Below are 7,810 nucleotides of genomic sequence, written 5' to 3'. Positions count from 1 at the left end.
GTAGTATAACTACACGGTTTACAGGTACAGTTGTGGCCAAAAGTATTGACACACCTGCAATTCTGTCAGATAGTACTCAGTTTCTTCCTGAAAATGATTGCAAACACAAATTCTTTGCTATTATTATCTTCATTTAATTTGTCTTAAATTAAAAAAACACAAAAAGAATTGTCCTAAAGCCAAATTGGATATAATTCCACACCAAACATAAAAAAGGGGGTGGACAAAAGTATTGGCACTGTTCGAAAAATCATGTGATGCTTCTCTAATTTGTGTAATTAACATCACCTGTAACTTACCTGTGGCACCTAACAGGTGTTGGCAATAACTAAATCACACTTGCAGCCAGTTGACATGGATTAAAGTTGACTCAACCTCTGTCCTGTGTCCTTGTGTGCACCACATTGAGCATGGAGAAAAGAAAGAAGACCAAAGAACTGTCTGAGGACTTGAGAAACCAAATTGTGAGGAAGCATGAGCAATCTCAAGGCTACAAGTCCATCTCCAAAGACCTGAATGTTCCTGTGTCTACCGTGCGCAGTGTTATCAAGAAGTTTAAAGCCCATGGCACTGTGGCTAACCTCCCTAGATGTGGACGGAAAAGAAAAATTGGCAAGATTGTGCGGATGTTGGATAAAGAACCTCGACTAACATCCAAACAAGTTCAAGCTGCCCTGCAGTCCGAGGGTTCAACTGTGTCATCCCGTACTATCCGTCAGCATCTGAATGAAAAGGGACTGTATGGTAGGAGACCCAGGAAGACCCCACTTCTTACCTCGAGACATAAAAAAGCCAGGCTGGAGTTTGCCAAAACTTACCTGAAAAAGCCTAAAACGTTTTGAAAGAATGTTCTCTGGTCAGATGAGACAAAAGTAGAGCTTTTTGGGCAAAGGCATCAACATAGGGTTACAGGAGAAAAAAAAAAGAGGCATTCAAAGAAAAGAACACGCTACATTGACGATATCTTCTTCATCTGGCAGGGCACTGCGCAGCTTATTGTTACTTTGAACAGTAATGATCGTAACATCCATCTTACATTTTGTCATAGTGGGTTGGCATTGGATTTTCTGGATGTCACTATAAAGAGGGACCCCTCGGGTATTTTGCATACTGACATTTTCAGAAAGGCTACAGCTACTAACACATTGCTCTATGCTACGTCTGGTCATCCGCGACATATGATTGCATCTGTTCCCATTGGTCAGTTCCTCCGAATCCGTAGAATATGCTCCTCTGATTCTGATTTTGAGCATAGGGCAGAGGAACTGAAGGAACGTTTCCTTTCTAGGGGATATAGTCGTCGGATGATCAAACGTGCGTATCATAGGGCCAAACATTCCTCCCGCCCGGAACTTTTAAACAATCACTCCCAGTCACGATCCTCCAGTGGACAAGTTACTAGGTTCATTACTACCTATAGCTCTCAGTCGGATAGGGTTCGGGCTGCTCTACAAAATGCATGGCCAATTTTGAGGGTAGACCCTATTTTATCCAGATTTATCCCGATTAAGCCTTCGATTGCATACAGAAGAGGGAAAAACCTGAGGGATCATCTCGTCTCCAGCCACTATACTAACTATCAGAAATCTACGTTTCTTGACGTCTTCCCTAGGAGAGTGGGCTGTGTGCCTTGTGGCAGGTGTGTCACCTGTCCTAACATTGTGCGCAGTGACATGTTCTCCAATTTTGATGGGACCCAGTCTTTTAAAATCAGGCACCACATTACATGTACAACCAGACATGTGGTGTATCACGCCACATGTCCATGTGGCTTAATATATGTAGGGCTCACCACACGCCAGCTAAAGGTCCGCATCCGTGAGCATGTCCTGGGCATTCAGGCGGCAGCCTGACACGATGACACAGCCTCGCTCAAGACGATCCCCCGCCACTTCAAGAGGTTTCACAATTGTGATGACACGCTCTTGAAGGTGCGGGGGATTGACATCATAAAAATAAACGTACGTGGTGGTGAACTAACTAAGAAATTGAGTAGGCTGGAGGCGAGATGGATCTGGCAGTTAAACACGGTACATCCCTATGGCCTTAATGAGTGTCTCTCCTTTGCTGCATTGATATAGCCCGAGTATTACTGAGCAACTCTGACTGTTCTTCCGCATTGGGACTGTTTTTATATATCTTTTATTGTTCTTGTATTTATATATTTTTTTATTTTTAGCTCTAGACCATCGTTTTGCCTTGACATCTGCACATTGGCTATACCCATTATCCTTGTTATCTGAGAGAACCAAGAGGAACATCTTTTTGATATATTTTGTGTTTATGATTTGTAGTTTTTTCTCTACTATATATGTGTCTATTATATCTAATATATAAAGCTGAATGTGTGTATGTGTGTATGTATGTATGTATGTATGTATGTCCGGGATTGGCATCTGAACCGTCGCAGCTACAGCCACAAAATTTTGAACAGTCACACGTCTGGACCCCGAGAGCGTCATAGGCTATGTTGTGAGGTGAAATTTTAACCCCGCGCTTTCCAATTCACCAAACAATTTTGCCCCTATCTACATAATGGGGGAAAAGTGAAAGGAAAAGTGTTGGAGGCGTCGCAGCTACAGGCACAAAATTTTGCACAGTCACACGTCTGGACCCCGAGAGCGTCAAACCTATGTTGTGAGGTGAAATTTTAACCCCGCGCTTTCCAATTCACCAAACAATTTTGCCCCTATCTACATAATGGGGAAAAAATGAAAGGAAGAGTGTTGGAGGCAAATTAACAGCTGCCAGATGTGAACAAGGGGGACTTAAAGAATGAGAGCGATGGCGCCAAATAGTATATACTGTACAGTTGCTAAGGTGGGGCCCCGACATGGGATAATCACCACACCACCACGGGGATATGAACACACACACAAAACGCGCAACACACTACCACGTGCTCGAACACATATACCACCATCAGCGCACATTTCACCACACATACACCAACCTCGCCACATAAAAGTCGAAACACAAAAGTCGCTGCTCAAAACTCGCCACGCGCAAAACTCTCCACATGCAAAACTCTCCACACGTGCAAAACTCACCTCATGGAAAACTCGCCACACGCAAACTTGCACACGCGGAAAAATTGCCACATGCACAAAAGTTGCAACACATGCAAAAGTTGCCTCACACAAAACTTGCACATACTCAAAAGGCACCACACATAAAACTCGCCACGCGCAAAACTCGCCATGCGCAAAACTTGCTGCACACAACTTGCTACACTAACCTGTCACATGCAACTCGACACACAAAAACTTGCTACACGCATGTCGCCACACAAAACTCATCTCACAAAAGTCGCTACATGCATGTCGCCACACGCAACTCAACACACACAACTTGACACACGAAACTCGCCCTAAAACACACACAAGTCTGGTATCCTTCAAAAATAAAAATCTGATTAATAAGCAGACAAACTACAAGAGCAACAAATGTACCATATAGGAATCCGGCAGCTGTCAGTCACATGACCAGTCTATTATGTGTATGTGTGAGCTAATATACACTCACCGGCCACTTTATTAGGTACACCATGCTAGTAACGGGTTGGACCCCCTTTTGCCTTCAGAACTGCCTCAATTCTTCGTGGCATAGATTCAACAAGGTGCTGGAAGCATTCCTCAGAGATTTTGGTCCATATTGACATGATGGCATCACACAGTTGCCGCAGATTTGTCGGCTGCACATCCCAAAGATGCTCCATACAAGGCAGGATGGATCCATGCTTTCATGTTGTTTATGCCAAATTCTGACCCTACCATCCGAATGTCGCAGCAGAAATCGAGACTCATCAGACCAAGCAACGTTTTTCCAATCTTCTACTGTCCAATTTCGATGAGCTTGTACAAATTGTAGCCTCAGTTTCCTGTTCTTAGCTGAAAGGAGTGGTACCCGGTGTGGTCTTCTGCTGCTGTAGCCCATCTGCCTCAAAGTTCGACGCACTGTGCGTTCAGAGATGCTCTTAGGCCTACCTTGGTTGTAACGGGTGGCGATTTGAGTCACTGTTGCCTTTCTATCAGCTCGAACCAGTCTGCCCATTCTCCTCTGACCTCTGGCATCAACAAGGCATTTCCGCCCACAGAACTGCCGCTCACTGGATTTTTTTTCTTTTTCGGACCATTCTCTGTAAACCCTAGAGATGGTTGTGCGTGAAAATCCCAGTAGATCAGCAGTTTCTGAAATACTCAGACCAGCCCTTCTGGCACCAACAACCATGCCACGTTCAAAGGCACTCAAATCACCTTTCTTCCCCATACTGATGCTCGGTTTGAACTGCAGGAGATTGTCTTGACCATGTCTACATGCCTAAATGCACTGAGTTGCCGCCATGTGATTGGCTGATTAGAAATTAAGTGTTAACAAGAAGTTGGACAGGTGTACCTAATAAAGTGGCCAGTGAGTGTATACTGCCAGGGGGTGGGCTTCCTGTTGGGTGGGGATTTATCAGGCTGCCAATTTAGCTTACAAGTACTGAGGTAAAAATACTGACCAAATAACGTGTGAACGAGGTCTAATACAGGAGATGACACACAGATATATACTATATACAGGAGGAGAGGACACACAGGTATATACTATTTACAGGGGAGATGACACACAGGTATATGCTATATACAGGTGTAGATGACAAACAGATATATACTATATACAGGAGAGATGACACACAGGTATATACTATATAGAGGAGGAGATTACATACAGGTACATACTACATACAGCAGGAGATGACATACAGGTATATACTATATACAGGAGGAGATGACACACAGGTATATACTATATACAGGAGCAGATTACCTACAGGTATATAGTATATACAGGAGGAGATGACATACAGGTATATACTATATACAGGAGGAGATGACACACAGATATATACTATATATAGGTGAGATGACACAGGTATATACTATATACAGGAGGAGATTAAATACAGGTATATACTACATATAGGAGATGACATAAAGGTATATACTATATACAGGGGATATGACACACAGCAGGTATATACTATATACAGGGGAGATGACATACAGGTATATACTATATACAGGAGATGACATACAGGTGTATACTATATATAAGGGAGATGACAAACATGTATATACTGAGGTGAAAATGAGAGGTGTGAGGTGAAAATGAAAAGGTGTGAGTGCAAAATGAGAGGAGTGAGGGAAAATAGTGGAGTGATCAGAAAATGACAGATGTGAGGTCGAAATGACAAGTGTTAGGGGGAATGAGACGAGTGAGGGGGAAAATAAGAGAAGTGAGGTGCTATAACTAACCACAGATATTTACTATGCCCAGGCAACGCCGGGCTCTTCAGCTAGTATGTGTATATTATTTTTGTATTCTCATGTATATATGTGTTTCTGTAATGTCCTTTGTGATATTCTGTAAAGGGATTTTGGGTATTTGTATGTAACCGTCTAGTTACATCATAATACAAAGCTGCCGATTTTCCAATACATTTTGACATGTCAATTCTGGGCATCTATCTGGATATGCTATAAGTATTGTTTACTTCATTTAATATTACTGTATACTTTCTATATAGCTGCATCCCAGATATGCGAATATCTTTATTCTTTTCTATCTATATATATGCCCGGTCTTAGGTATTATTACCATTTTAATCTTGATCATGTCTGTGACATCCGTGACGCTTTGTTATACTGTACGTTATGTATTTCTGGCATGTTGCCCTCTTTAAAGATGGCCGTACGCTCATTTCCGGTATCGCGCACGTTTGTCCCGCCCCACTTCCGGTACGCCGTCTCACGCTGGTGTGCATGGGCCCGTGCCTCCCGGCGTTGTGCGGCGTTTACCGCTAGTGCAGCAGATATTATTGGCTTACCGGCCCTGCGGCTACTATATAAACAAGCCTCAGTATGTCATGGCACACCCCCTGAAGAAGGATCGCCGAACCGCGCGTTGGGGTGAGCTGGAGCCGTTTCCTCTCCTCAGTTACATCCTGGGTATGTCCCCTTTGTTATTAACTATGTATCTACACGCTGTATTTGGTTATTCTAGCTAATATCAATTTATTTATATGCTGTAGTAGATCCCATTACTATATGGGAGAATACCTGTCTTTGCATACTATGCATTGCTATATATGAGGAGCGGTCTTGTGTCTCCATGCGGTTTACGGTGGCTATTGGCCTTTTTATCCATTACTGTCAGTTTTCCTTGTCTTATATGTAAAATCTATGTAATAAAGTTTATATATTTTTATATTTGGATGCTTTGCACCATTTTCTCAATTGGTTGTTTTCTACTAATAATAATAATTTTTATTTATATAGCGCCAACATATTCCGCAGCACTTTACAATTAAGAGGGGACATGTACAGACAAATTCAATACAAGTTAAGACAATTTAAACAGTGACATTATGAGTGAGGTCCCTGCTGGCCAGCTTACAATCTACAAGGAAATGCGGGGGACACAATAGGTGAAAAGTGCTTGTTATTTCAGGTCTGGCAATTATAATAAATGGGGATTTTCATATAAAGCTGCATGATCCGGTCATCAGCCCGTGTGTTTTAAGTGCAATAGTCAAGTATCAAGTGCAGTTATCATGTGCATGGAGGGTGTGGAGACAGATGAATAGTAGGGTGCAGATTCAGAATAATATTTGGAAGGAGGGAACAGGGCAAAGTTAGTTTACTGAGTAGTTGATGTGGTAGGCTTGTTTGAAGAGATGTGTTTTTAAAGCGCGCTTGAACAGGTCGGAGCTAGGTATCAGTCTGATCGTCTGGGGAAGTGCATTCCAGAGAGCAGCATGAGAGAAGTCTTGGAGATGAGGTCTTAGGTCATTTGTAGAATGTAGGGCACGTGTAGGGCGATACACAGAGATGAGAGAGGAGATATAAGGCGGTGCAGAACTGTGGAGAGATTGTGGGTGAGAGAGATGTGTTTATACTCTACCCTGCAGTGAATGGGTAGCCAGTGTAATGACTGGCACAAGATGGAGGCATCGGTGAAGCGGCTGGACAGAAATATGACCCTGGCTGCCGCATTTAAGATGGATTGGAGAGGAGAAAGTTTGGTAAGAGGGAGACCGATCAGAAGAGAGTTGCAGTAGTCCAGACGAGAATGAATAAGAGCGACAGTAAGGGTACCGTCACACAGTGGCATTTTTATCGCTACGACGGCACGATTCGTGACGTTCTAGCGATATAGTTACGATCTCGCAGTGTCTGACACGCGGCAGCGATCAGGGACCCTGCTGAGAATCGTACGTCGTAGCAGATCGTTTGAAACTTTCTTTCGTCGCTGGATCTCCCGCAGGGCCGCGCTTAGTAACCCGATGTTTACCGTGGTTACCAGCGTAAAAGTAAAAAAAAAAAAAAACCGTCTGCTTCCCGCTCTGACTGTCTGCCGGCCGGAAAGTGAGAGCAGATCACAGCGGTGACGTCACCGCTGTGCTCTCACTGTACGGCCGGATCTCAGTCAGAGCAGGAAGCGTATGGCAAGGGACCTGACGGACATCAGATGGTGAGTATGTACGTTTTTTTTTTTTTTACTTTTACGCTGGTAACCACGGTAAACATCGGGTTACTAAGCGCGGCCCTGCGCTTAGTAACCCGATGTTTACCCTGGTTACCCGGGGACCTCGGCATCGTTGGTCGCTGGAGAGCGGTCTGTGTGACAGCTCCCCAGCGACCACACAACCACTTACCAACGATCACGGCCAGGTCGTATCGCTGGTCGTGATCGTTGGTAAATCGTTATGTGAGACGGTACCCTAAGAGTCTTAGCAGTTTCAAAGGTGAGAAAAGGTCGGATT

The sequence above is a fragment of the Ranitomeya variabilis genome, chromosome 7 (genome assembly GCF_051348905.1).
Source record: "Ranitomeya variabilis isolate aRanVar5 chromosome 7, aRanVar5.hap1, whole genome shotgun sequence".
Classification (NCBI taxonomy): domain Eukaryota; kingdom Metazoa; phylum Chordata; class Amphibia; order Anura; family Dendrobatidae; genus Ranitomeya; species Ranitomeya variabilis.
This window is presented reverse-complemented; position numbering follows the sequence as displayed.